The sequence below is a fragment of the Lepidochelys kempii genome, chromosome 9 (genome assembly GCF_965140285.1).
Source record: "Lepidochelys kempii isolate rLepKem1 chromosome 9, rLepKem1.hap1, whole genome shotgun sequence".
Classification (NCBI taxonomy): domain Eukaryota; kingdom Metazoa; phylum Chordata; order Testudines; family Cheloniidae; genus Lepidochelys; species Lepidochelys kempii.
Window position 1 is genome coordinate 62721264 of NC_136388.1, and position 12957 is coordinate 62734220.

The 12957-nt window shown below is 40.2% G+C and overlaps 1 protein-coding gene across 3 annotated transcripts in view; it reads left to right on the forward strand.

Annotated features, from left to right (window-relative positions):
* LOC140917577 (H(+)/Cl(-) exchange transporter 5) overlaps window positions 1-12957 on the forward strand; it is a 93367-nt gene that overhangs the window by 20929 nt on the left and 59481 nt on the right. Inside the window, exon 1 of one of the 3 annotated variants that reach the window (XM_073360702.2) lies at window positions 9109-9133. The exons of the other annotated variants lie outside the window; for them this stretch is intronic. The gene's annotated coding sequence lies outside the window, so the exon portion shown is untranslated. Of the gene's footprint in view, window positions 1-9108; window positions 9134-12957 lie in introns of those variants that run through there. 3 annotated transcript variants of the gene reach the window in all.

Sequence of the window (12957 nt, forward strand, 5' to 3'; positions counted from 1 at the left end):
CCTTTGAAAATCTCTCTTAAATTCTCTCCCAGTCCATATTGCATTAACAAGTGCTTGCTGACTGCAAGCCAAAGGGCATGTTTACAGTCTTCTAAGGGTTAAAAGGCCTCATTGAGCCTGCTGTATATGTTGTCTGTGATAATTATGAATTTCAAAATATGCTGGTCATGTGAAGAATCCAGAGGATGATCTTAATGGTTATTTTACTGGAGCAGATAGTTCACCCAGAGCTAGATAAATACATAAAATGATTTGCCTACAGGCTGATATTTTGTACGAAATTAAGACCAGGTGGTATTTTATGGTACTGACCTAAACTTCTAAGATATTCATGGAAGTCCTGGCAACTCTCAGCTCCAGCAGGCCAAGTGTACCTGCCCCTTTCCACTGCCAACAGAATAATTTAATGCAGCAAATTTAATGCAACCAACTTAATGCAACATTTAAGATATTTAATTATGCAACCTTAAGCCAGGTAATGCAAAAGTTAAGGTTCCTGCAGCAGTTAACTCTGTCTCGTTGCACTTCCAGTATATTTTGTGGTATACTTCTTTACTAACCGGAAGAGAGTCAGAATCGCATCTGAACAGAGAAATATACATGTGCAATACATCTGAGTTAACATGGCTGTAGTAGCTTTGCATTTCTTGACTTTAAAGCTTTGACTATGGAATCATAATTATTTTAATTTCCTTGTTTTTGAAGAGGGAAAAATGTTGTCTCTTAGGCTTGCAAGTCATCCTTCATCTTTGGGGCACGGACCCTAACATATAACTTTTTACAGTTTACGGTACAATGGAGCTCCATCCCAATCCTGATTGGAGTTCATGGGAGATGCTGTAAAACAAATATTCAAGTAGTAATCTTCAACCTTTGCTGCTCCTAGTGCTTGGCTGGAAACAGTTCTCTTCAAGACTGAATTTGGAAAGCAGCAGCATGTCAATTTACAGTGCAGTGATGTATTTTGGAAATGGGAAACCTTCTATAACTACAGGTTTCAGAGTAACAGCCGTGTTAGTCTGTATTCGCAAAAAGAAAAGGAGTACTTGTGGCACCTTAGAGACTAACCAATTTATTAGAGCATAAGCTTTCGTGAGCTACAGCTCACTTCATCAGATGCATATCGTGGAAACTGCAGCAGACTTTATATATACAGAGAGAATATGAACCAATACCTCCTCCCACCCCGCTGTCCTGCTGGTAATAGCTTATCTAAAGTGATCATCAGGTGGGCCATTTCCAGCACAAATCCAGGTTTTCTCACCCTCCACCCCCCCACACAAATTCACTCTCCTGCTGGTGATAGCCCATCCAAAGTGACAACTCTTTACACAATGTGCATGACAATCAAGTTGGGCTATTTCCTGCACAAATCCAGGTTTTCTCACATCCCCCCCACCCCCATACACACACAAACTCACTCTCCTGCTGGTCACTTTGGATGGGCTATCACCAGCAGGAGAGTGAATTTGTGTGTGGGGGGGTGGAGGGTGAGAAAACCTGGATTTGTGCTGGAAATGGCCCACCTGATGATCACTTTAGATAAGCTGTTACCAGCAGGACAGCGGGGTGGGAGGAGGTATTGGTTCATATTCTCTCTGTATATATAAAGTCTGCTGCAGTTTCCACGATATGCATCTGATGAAGTGAGCTGTAGCTCACGAAAGCTTATGCTCTAATAAATTGGTTAGTCTCTAAGGTGCCACAAGTACTCCTTTTCTTCTATAACTAGAATCCCAAGGTTCTTTAAATTTAAGAAGAGGTTTTTTAAAAGTATGTTTATTTAAACATACATAGTGAACCTTGAAACCTGAACCCTGAAGCTTAGATTTCAACAGAGCTAATAAAAATACTTAAAGGGCATTTTCAGACAGCAGTAAACCTGAAAAAAAATAACTTGTATTGAAAGCGTACTTGACCAATATTGTTTTTCTTAGTTTTTGCTGCTTGAAGACTGTTCAGTTTTAAGAGTTTCCTCTCCTGCATCCCAAGATTCCTTCTATTTATAGAAAACCCATCATCACCTGTTTATAATCTCAGTATGCTGTGATAGACATTATTGTGACAAACCCCTGCTGGGACGTCAGAGTTGAATGTATCAAGTGAAACTGGGTTGTGGAGGAGGGAGTAAGCTTTGATTTTAAAATGCACGTTGCTATGATAATTAGTGAACCTGGTAGTGGTTTTATGGTAAAATGGAATGAATATTTTTGAGCAATTAAATAAAACAGGAACATTTTTATTCTCGTTGATTTATTTCATAGTGACTCATCTGTTTAATGCAATACACAGGAGTGGCATGTTAATTTCAGTTCGGGCCAAATTGACTGCAGAGTTGCAAACTCCTGAAATTTAGTTGTCATAGACACACTGATATAACCTTAGCTGTTCAACCTTGACTACAGCGTCATTGTTGTGGAGCCGTGATACTTTCACAAGGTGCCATTCTGATAGAGAAAGCAACTTACTTCCAAGAAATATTATCTTGGTCTGTAGGGTTCTCTTGGTTCCTTGAGCTCTTCTACTAGGGCATTTAAGTAATGCATCCACTAGTGCAATTTCAGTTCAGAGCTACTTTAATAAACTTTGCCTTCAGAAGTAGAAAGAGGCAATTTTGAGACCTTCTTCCAAGACTTTGATGTTGTAAAGATGAATAAGTTTGTCTCTGATCTTGTCTTAGTATATCAATGCTGATGCAATTATTTTAATGCAAAATGACTTCTTTTTTTTTCTGGCATGTGAACTGGAGGGAAATAACCAGTCTTCAGAAACTATTACTCCTTTTGCATAGGAGTTAAATGAACAGCAGGATAAATTCAAGGAAATATGGTCTCATCTTCCCTGGAAACTTGATAAACAAACTACTAATCTTGCTGTATTGTGGAGTTTTGAGGTATCATTGGTAAAGTTGTTTCAAAACTGTTAGCTTCTTCTGCATGTGAACATTATAAACAGTCGTAGTGATTGTCAGGAGTGACGTTCATGATTGTTATCACTGCCTCCGTGGGGGAGAGAGGCTATTGGTTGTGTCCTTTAGAATGGAAATTTCATTACAAACAAGAGGATTTAGCCAGAAAAATACAAAAACTATCAAGGCTTGTAAAAATTTGTTTCAGATTAAAGTATTTGGCAGCCAGATACTCCATTAGAATCATTTTTGGAATTGTCCAGCAAACTGGATTTTTTATTTTATTTTATTTTTATTTTTTTTTTGCATGTCATTAGCAGCCTAGAAAGTGGGTTTGAAGTGGGAGTAAAAGCATTTAGACATGGGAGACAGATATTGTCAGTGTAGCAATGAAGTTGTAGGGCCAGGAAAGAGTTGAGTGGGATGATGCCCCAGACTGATTACATTTTTTTTTTTGGTTTGGCAGACTTATTCAGTTTCAGCCATACACATTTTCTAGCTCCAGCCACCTACTTCCTGGCCTAGCTTAAAAAAATAGTTAGTTTTTATATATATATCATTCTCATAAGAGACCAGAGTCTCTTATGTTACTTAGCTTTGTCGGCTGGGAACAAAGTAATCAGTGTCTTCCTTCCAAAAACGCCCACAAAACTGAGTTGCTCTGGCCTCACAAGATTGGCTAATTCACTCTAGATCAGGTGCCAGATCTTAAGGTCTTCAGTGTATGTTGCGTGTGGGAGAAGTATTTTCAGTTTGGGTGGTGGGTGGAAGGAAGCTATGTGGGAGAGTCTGCTGTGGTCACCTCGGGACTGTCTTAGGGGCCATTGTCTTTCAGTGCCTGCTTTCAGTGTATTTTTCAGCTTGATGAGGAATGCCATTCACATCCTATCCGTCTGTGCTGATGACATTCAGTTCATGGAAAATAATCTGTTAATTTTTTGCTGTGACCCAATTTGAGCAGCGTAGGTGCCTGCCCGTCACTGAAGACAAAAAGTTGATGTCTTCAAATGGAGAGTGTGACTACGAGTAACAGCTCTGAAAAACACTTGAGAAATCTCATTGATTTCTACCGTGTTTGACTGTAGAGGAGGAGGAGCCAGTTCATCAGTCCACATTGCTGGAACCAGGTCACAAGAATTATATTTTGGCTGCCTGGGGCTATTGGACAAGAGAACCTCCCCTAGGCGGTGAGGAATGCTCCAGGTCAGGAGTGGCCAACCTGTGGCTCCGGAGCCACATGTGGCTCTTTGTAGAGGCACCGACTCCAGGGCTGGAGCTAGAGGCACCAACTTTCCAATGTGCCAGGGGTGCTCACTGCTCAACCCCTGGCTCTGCCACAGGCCCTGCCCCCACTCCACCCCTCCCCATCCCCTCCCCTGAGCCTGCCGTGCCCTATTTTCTCCCTCCCCCAGAGCCTCCTACACACCATGAAACAGCTGATCAGGAGGTGTGGGGAGGTAGGGGAGGCATGGGGCTGCCGGTGCAGTGCGTGGGAGGCGTGGTGAGGGAGCTGATGGGTGGGGCTGCTGATGTATTACTGCGGCTCTTTGGCAATGTACATTGGTAAATTCTGGCTCCTTCTCAGGCTCAGGTTGGTCACCCCGGCTCCAGGTGAATGTTTGAAGCTGGAAGTTTCACTTAAATCAATACTATTGTGGCCAAATGAATCCCAGGTGTGAGTGGCAATGTTTAAGGAATGTCACCTAGCAACTCTGTTCTACCTTGTTAGCTGTGAGGCCTGAAATAAGTTACATTGGATCTTTATTGTTTAGACTAGTAAAGGCTGGCATTTTGAAACTCCTGTAGGTCCTTGTCACTTGGTCTTTAATGTCAATGATTTACTTGGGTTGATGAAATAAAACTTTGACACACCAAAAGCACATTGGCAACTCATCAGGAAACTGATGTCAGATCTAATCTGCATATGCATCTGCTAAATACAAATGAATCTTGCCAAATGACGTTGGCTATTAGTGCAAAGAAGGTGAATCTCCAGGAAAAAACTTTGTGGTGGTATGTTTGAAATTTTAGAAAATATTTTAATGTTCAGAGACCGACTTAAGTTCACGGTGGAAATTTCACCATTAAACTCGCTTTACCTTTTCTCCTCCTTTCCCATTGACCTTAGCTCTTGCAAGAGGTCTGATTTGTACATGTACCTTATGAGCTGTAATACTTGATCAGACAGGGGTTGCAGAGCCTGTGCTCTCAAACAATCCCAAAATGTTTTGCAAACTACTTATTTACAACAGCCGTGCAATGCTCTAGGCTTGTAGCTAACCTGGATGTGTGAGCAAAATATTAATTCTTTCATCATCACTGTGGTGAGCAAATTTTGTGCCTGCACTTGCCAATATTCATGATTTTAGAAGGCTGTTGAATGGTATGATGTAATAAATATGGAGGGCAGTATCCAGCTGCAATGCAGAACAATGCACAGTGTTGCAGGTAGAAGAAACTTTAGCTGGATCACTGGGACAAAATCCTCTATAACGGGATCTTTTTTGACCATGCAGAGCAAACAGGACCTCCGCTTTTAAATTTCATAAAATGGGGGAGGGGAGTATTTAAATTGATTTTAAGATACGGTAACTTCCAGTTATCCAGTGTTCTCAATTACAGTATTAGCAGAGAAGCTTGGTCATTGTTTACACAGTACTTGCTAACGAAACAAAAGATCCATTGATCATAGTTCTGCCTGGCAGTAAGGGAAGTGACAAAAGAAAATTAAACATGAAGGGGGAAAAAAAGAAATGACATGTTTTGTAGATTTCAGAGTAATGAAGTCTATTACATCCGATGAAGTGAGCTGTAGCTCAGGAAAGCTTATGCTCAGATAAATTGGTTATGTTTTGTAGAGTAGACTCTTGCTTAATATTAAATATTTACTTCAGCTTGAAACTTAACATCTAAACATTAAATCCAGCAAACTTTCTGTGACATGATAGAGAAAATGTGGGTCAGGATTCAGATCAGGGCTGGGGAAAGCAGTTGTAATCTACCAAGCGCTTCCCGTAAACCAAACATTAGTGATTTGAAATGGCCCTCCCAGTAGATTCTGCAGACCATCGCAATATGGTCATCCCTCTTCTTATTTGGTATGTGCTTCAGGCAGTGATATCAGCTAACTGTTGTGTCTCTGCCTTTTGTGTTTTGGTCAGCAGTGAAATAGTTAATCAAGTTAATGGCAAGTAAATCATTAGGCTTCAGAATTAACAACCAAATGAGATGAACAGAGGTGTTTTCCATCTTTGTACTCTTTTAGGCTGGCTGGCTATGGAGTTGAATATCAGTTTGCAATCTGTTCCTAATTTGAAGGTTCTCTTCACAGCCATGGATTTGTCTAGTTCTTGGTTGTATTGCAGCTCCACTGAATTAAAATTCAAGTTACAGCAAGACTAAAACCTGTAGTTTAGATGAATCCCATAAGAGTTATGGATTTAACTTTTTTTTTTTTACAGTGAATGCTCAGATTCTAGAGCTCAGGGTGGTAGCCTCCCCCCCCCCCCCCCCGAAATTCAAACCAAACAGCAACAAAAAACCCTGTTCAGAGCCAGCAGAAACCAGCATAATTTGACCCCTGATCTGGCTAAGTCAGGAAGCAAATACAGTCTTCTGTTTATCACAGTCTGATGATGTGTCTGCTGTAGCCAGGAAGCTTTCTTCTATGTGGATATAAAGCAAAACATGATCAACTATTAGTCCCCAACAGGGCCGGCCCACAACATTTTGGCACCTGAGGCGGGGAGCTCAAATGACGCCCCCTTGCTTGGGCCAAAACTTTAAAACTCTGGATCCGAGTGGCAACCCCCCCCATAGTCTGGCACCTGAGGCAGCCGCCTCAGTTCACCTCATGGTAAGACCAGCCCTGGTCCCCAAAGATTCATTAGAGTAGGTTTTCTGCCTTTCTGAAGTAAGAGTTACAGAACTTGCCAGGGAGGTTGGTGAACTAGAAAGCTTCCTTGATTTTTAATTGGCTAGAAAAGTATATTTCCAAGTTCCAATCAGTAAACAGGAAGTGGCCTAAGAAAATCATCTACAAGATCCTATCTTTCTCAGAGGTTACTAAACATGAGAGAAAGTGGATAGTGAGGAAGAAATGAAAGCATTGTGAAATGTTCCTAAGTACAGTAAAAGCTGTAGGCTCTCTCTGTGCCAGCACCCTGAATCAATGTTGTCATGGCTAATGTTTCTGCAGTTTGTTTTATTAGCCAGACTAGGAATTCATAGTACAAGTTCTGTTTGTTCATCTTCTTGAGGATTTTTTTTTTGTAGGAGGTACTTAAGAGCGATTTGGAGGAGAAAAAGATATAACCTAGAGCCTATAACTTCTAACTTCAGTTAAAAATAGTGTATACACAATCTCTTTCAAACAAAAAGATTAAATTCAAAATATGGGCAGCTAAATCTAGCCATTTGAAAATTGGACCACTTTTATTTAGAGGGGTTTAGCACCCAGCATCTCAGTGGGTGCTCTGCACCTCTACAAAGTAGAACATTTTTATATGGATGAGGAGTACTTGTGGCACCTTAGAGACTAACAGATTTATTTGAGCATAAGCTTTTGTGAGCTACAGCCTAACTGTTAGCTACAGACTAACACGGCTGCTACTCTGAAACCTGTTTATATGGATGCTTAGCTTTAAGAACCAAAGAGTAAAAAATTTGAACTAAATTTCCAACAGATACACAAATTGTAAGTAAAGTGGGTATAAATGTACACCGCAAAAAAGGATTGCTATGAATGTTGGTAGTTCACAGCTCTCAATTTGATGTTTCACGTGTTGTGTGTTTGCGTATCAACATGTAGCTGTAAGAACCTTTGCTTTTTAACTTGTAAGAATTGGAGCTATTGGCATAGTAGTTAGAAAGATGCCATCAATTTGAACTCTAGTCAATGTTTAAAAAAAAAAAAAAAAGTTATTTTAGGGACTGCCTTTCCTTGAATCTCCCTATCAGTTTTTGTGCTTTTTTTTAAAAAAAAATCCTACTTGGGGTGTGTTTTCTCCATGCATATATGAAAGGCCCACCTAGAGCTCACCTTTGCAAGAAAATTCGATCCTGTTGGAATACAACACAGTCAGGAGGAGTCACCTTAACTAACATGATGTTAAACATGACATTGCAGCCAGTGAAAATTGGGACCATTGTTTAACAATTTGCCAGTAGAATTGACCCATATTCTGGTCATGTGTTAAACATGATAGTCCCTGTCTTCATTGACTGCAATTCATATTTAATATTGTTTTAACACACCTTCTTAAAATCAGGCTCCAATGTGACTTTTCTTTCTAGTGAAGGTAAAATGCAGGGCAGGAGGATGAGTGACTGTATAGGGGAAATGATGTAACTGACTAGGCACAAAGTAAATAAGATGGGTGGTGGTGGGGAGGAAAGATGGGTATTCTAATCTCAGGTGTACTAATGGTTTTAATCTGAAGAATAATAGGTACATTTTAGACAAAATGTGACTAAGCTGAATATTCCTTTTAGCCATTCACTTCTAGAGGGGTCAGCTCAGATCCTTAATGAGGTCAGAAGCTCAATGACCTTTGCCTCATTTCTGTGTCTAGAGATTACTTGTATATATTGCAAAATTTCGTTGCTTGTCAGAATTATTACTTTTAGAGCCTTGCTTGTGGTTCGAACCTATCCCAGTGTAGAAATCCTCCCCAGTTCCTGGAGGGGGAGTGCAGCTACAGCAAATGGGTGTGGAAAGCACTCTGATTTAACACGGAATACCCGAATTGGTGAAACAATTCGTTTTAGTATGGTCAGGATGGTCTCTTTAATACCAATGTGTAGTTTAAAAACAACTCATCCTTGGCACTTTTGTGTGAAGCAATAAGCATTTATCCCCATTTTATCCATGGAGAAACTGAGATGGAGAAATTATTAATTGCCCAAAGCCACAAAAGGAGTAATTTTCACAGCTAGGAATAGAATTCTAGAGTGCTGGCTTCTAGTGCCAAATTGTCTACACTCTGCTGACAGTGCTGCCTTAATTTTCCTAATCTTTCTGTTCTACTGTAGATCCTGAATGAGTTAATGGCACATTTCACACAATGGCAAATGTCTTTGCTTTCATTACAACTTTAATGTGGGAGTATACAAGAGAGACTAGTAACAAGTTTTTTGAAGTGCCTCTTTCATAGAAACAACTCTAGTCCCTGATGATAAATTTTCCTGAAAACTCTGATCCTGCTAGAATCCACAGGGCTCCAGGTGAATCTTGATTTGCTTTTAACTGTGGTCGGTGGGTAAAGGATCTCCATAAGATAATCACTTCTTGGTGTATTTTTAGGGGAACCATCAAGCACTGATATTTATTTGTCCTTTCCCCTCATTCTTCCATCTGAAAAACAGATGTTTCTATGATCTCCAACCCTTTCTGTTCTCTCTGTTTGTTTTCTTTAAGCACTTGATTTCTGTGTAAATGTGCTCATACTTGGGGATTAAAAGCAGCCCACGTAAAGTAGCTGTGGTTGGGAAAACTGCCAGAACTTTTCTTAAAGGTATTGGATAGCTTACTAAACTGATATTCTTATCATTGAGGCAAAAACTCCAGCTGGTGGATTGTTGGAAAAATGCTTGTGTGTGTTGTCCACATTAAAAAAAAAAAAAAAGTCCAGTAATGTGGTGTGTATGTTAGGTGGGGTTGGGGATGTCAGTTTTTGAGAGAGGTGCAGTGGAGCAACTCCCACACTACTTAGAGTCCTCAGATTTCCCCAGCCCACTCTAGGTAATTGTTTTTGGCTCGTGTACAAGACTGCAACTACTTTCGTCAGTGTCTGATCGCCTAGGAACTTGGGGCCCTGGTCCCTTGTAGGCACTATGCTAATACGGATAATAGGTAGGTGTCTATATAGTTGTAAAAATGATCAGTCAGCAGCTTTTGATACCACTGACTTGTGAGGTTTAGTGTGGATATAGTTAATGTGGAGTGTAGTTGCTGTGGAGTGGCTCTACTCTTTATAAGAAGCAGATTTTGGGCAACTGCTCTTCTTCTTTTCTCCCTCTCCCTGTTTCCTCCAGACTAGAGTGCTCTCCTGCAAAGTAGCTTAAGGTCTATTTTGGCCCTTCAATGTGTCTTCTAATTACCTCTTTTAGTCATTGAACTGTATGGGTGACATGAGTTGTGGAAATTCCTGGCAGGGCAGTTGGATTTTCTCTCTCCCTCCCTCCCGCCCCCATTTCTGTGTGTTTTTACTCTGTACTGCACTTGGGGAATTGGTATGGTGTCTTATTAAATTACAATTAAAAAAAAGACACCCAGATGTGTTGCTGCCAAAGATCCACTCTTCTGTCCTATTTAATGAGTAACAAATACCTGATAAAACAAAGGGGATTTATTCAAAAATACAAATAATAGGCAGAAGCCAGGCATTGTTAAACAAGAGTGAGGCTGAAAACCGCTCTCATGGCAATAGTTGCTCAAGTGTGCTGCTACAGGGGCTGAATGGCACAAGGCTATGAGAAGCAGTGACGAATTATTCGAGAAGAGCTGAAACTAGTATGCAAATAGAGAAATCACTGTCCATCACATGTGCAGTAGAATTTGTCCTATTTATTAATGTCCTTGGGATGATGCATACTCAAGTATCCGATCATTATATAGTACGTAATTAAAATCTTGCACATTAGGTTAGCCACGCAGAGGTAAAGCTGTCCCAAATGCCGTAGAACCAAGGGGATCAGCCGTCTTGCATACACACGTATCACTTTGTAGCATTGATCAGGAAAGCACAGAGGGGTGTGTTGTCTTGATGGAACAAAGCCACATCTCACAACATGACCTGGGGTATCCCAGTGTAATTACAGTTAATCTTTGCATATGTTTGAAAGTGCAACAGTTTGTAATGATTTGCACTGAACCTGTTCAAATGCAAAACAAAATTGAATTTTTTACCTTCATTTTGGTTACATAACTGATACTTGCCTTTTGTAGCCATTTCTCCACTATCTGTCTGACCACTCTGGGCAGCCCCCAGGGTTGCTAAATCAGCTGCCTTGTGGAAAGTGCACTACAATGCTTGAAGGCACTTGGAGATGTAGATTGGTGGCCTCACATTTCAGACTTGACTTACCCACCATTCGGAGCCCTGTCAGTCAGGTCTTCATAGTATCTGAGCCCAGGCCGAGAGCTTCCTTTCCCCCCATTGACAGAGCTGAACCAGGAGAGGCCATCAAACTCCATTTCGCTCGTCTGAATTTGAAAGTAAGCAACCTTAATTTCCCAACAGAGAGAAGGAAGGGATGAGATGAACAGACTTGTTACAGTAGTAGATGAAGGGGTGTTTCTGTTTTCTGGAACAGGAAAAGCTGGGTGGCTAATGGGTGGCAGGTTAAAGGCCTCTTGTAATTATGAACTTAAAATACAATAGAAGAGAAACATGTATGGTGCCAATGTTGAACAAACCACTAAACCGCCATGGTCAATTAGTTTATTCTGAAAGAAACTGAATCCGTTGCAACACATTTTATGTATTAAAGGAGCAGTTTTGTTTTAAAAATCACTTCAGATTTTTTTGCTTATACTATAATTAGAAGTAACCTGTCTCTCTTCAGTTTCTTTCTGTCCAGCAACCTTCCCTGTTCCCTCTGTATAGTCAGTTTCCTCTATGTTCAGAGCAGTGGTGGGGAGGTGAAAAAAACACTTTCCAGCTCTGGATAATGTGATTATAAAACCATGAAGGTCTAGTATTTGAAATGACTTTTATTTGTACTTTGAAACTGGTTAGATTTCAAGTTGACCGGGTCCCTTTAAGAATTTTTCATACTATGTTATCCCTCTAGTATACAGTATCTTCATGTTTTTGCTACACCAGAAGATATTTGTAGTACAATTCCTCTTGGCTGAGGAGGTGTATGTCTGAGGGTGGTAGATAAGCTTCACAAAGAGTAGTCTTATTTCTGGGAAACTCGGGTGTCTATCCTGTCAAGAATTTGCTGTTGCGATCTGTTCTACTTTTCTAATGATCAGAGTAGTAGCAAAAGAGAGCACTTGTCCCAGTCCAACGGCTAAGAGCCTTTTATTTGACTTGGCAGTGATACAGTACATAAAGCTCTTTAGTCTGAATCTTGTTACAAAACTAGTCTGGCAGTGTCTATATGCTGCAGGGTGTAACCCACATTATTTTAAGACACTCAACTAGATCAGTATCTGTTGAAATTATATTTGTACTCGGTGCTTTAATTTAGATAGTATCAATTAAATTACAGTGAGGCACTGTTCTCCGGTTACTGCTTGATGCAACCTGTATGTACAGGGTTTAATTGATTAGTGCTTTGGGAAGAGTTAACTATATATCAAGTAAAGGGATCATGAAGTAGTTTAGGAGCAATTTAGGGTGCTTTAAGAATTTTTTAAAACGTGTCACTGAATTTGAAGAAATCCATCTTTTTGCCTGTTGTCATTCCCCTCAGCATGGTTGCCAATATACATAGAACAGCTTCATCCTATTCAGAACCAGGAAGCGAATCAGCCTATAAACAGAACGGGCCTCATCCAGCGCCCACTTATGCCAGCGGGAAGGCTCCCATTGAATTGTATAAGCTTTGGATTGGCTCCAATATAAGTGACTAGTCTAGATTCACTGTCCAAACTGAGCCAATGTATCATAATCAGTGACAACTATGTAGAGCTACCAGGTTGCTGTGATCACAGGTATGGCTAATTTATTTTAATTTTTTTTATATCTACCTTTAAATTTTGTTGTGGGTCATTACTTCTTTGTCAAATTTCATTTTTTAAATCAAAAGCAATATCTAAATTAAGGTTGCATATAAGGATCTGAAACTAATGTGCGATTTTTCTCCCCTGTTATATGAGAGTCCAAAATAACTTACTTTGATGAACTAGCTCATTCTTTGGGGTCCTTTTGTAACGAGTTAAGTTTTCAGCTCCGAAAATAAGCATTTTATGTTTGAAATCACAGCACAAGTGTAAGTAGCAGTGTGACTGTGTTGCTATAAATCTTTGCTCTGTTGGCTTCAGGCCGGGTACTGTAAGTATTGGCACAACAATCCAGTGATGGTATTGTACTTTT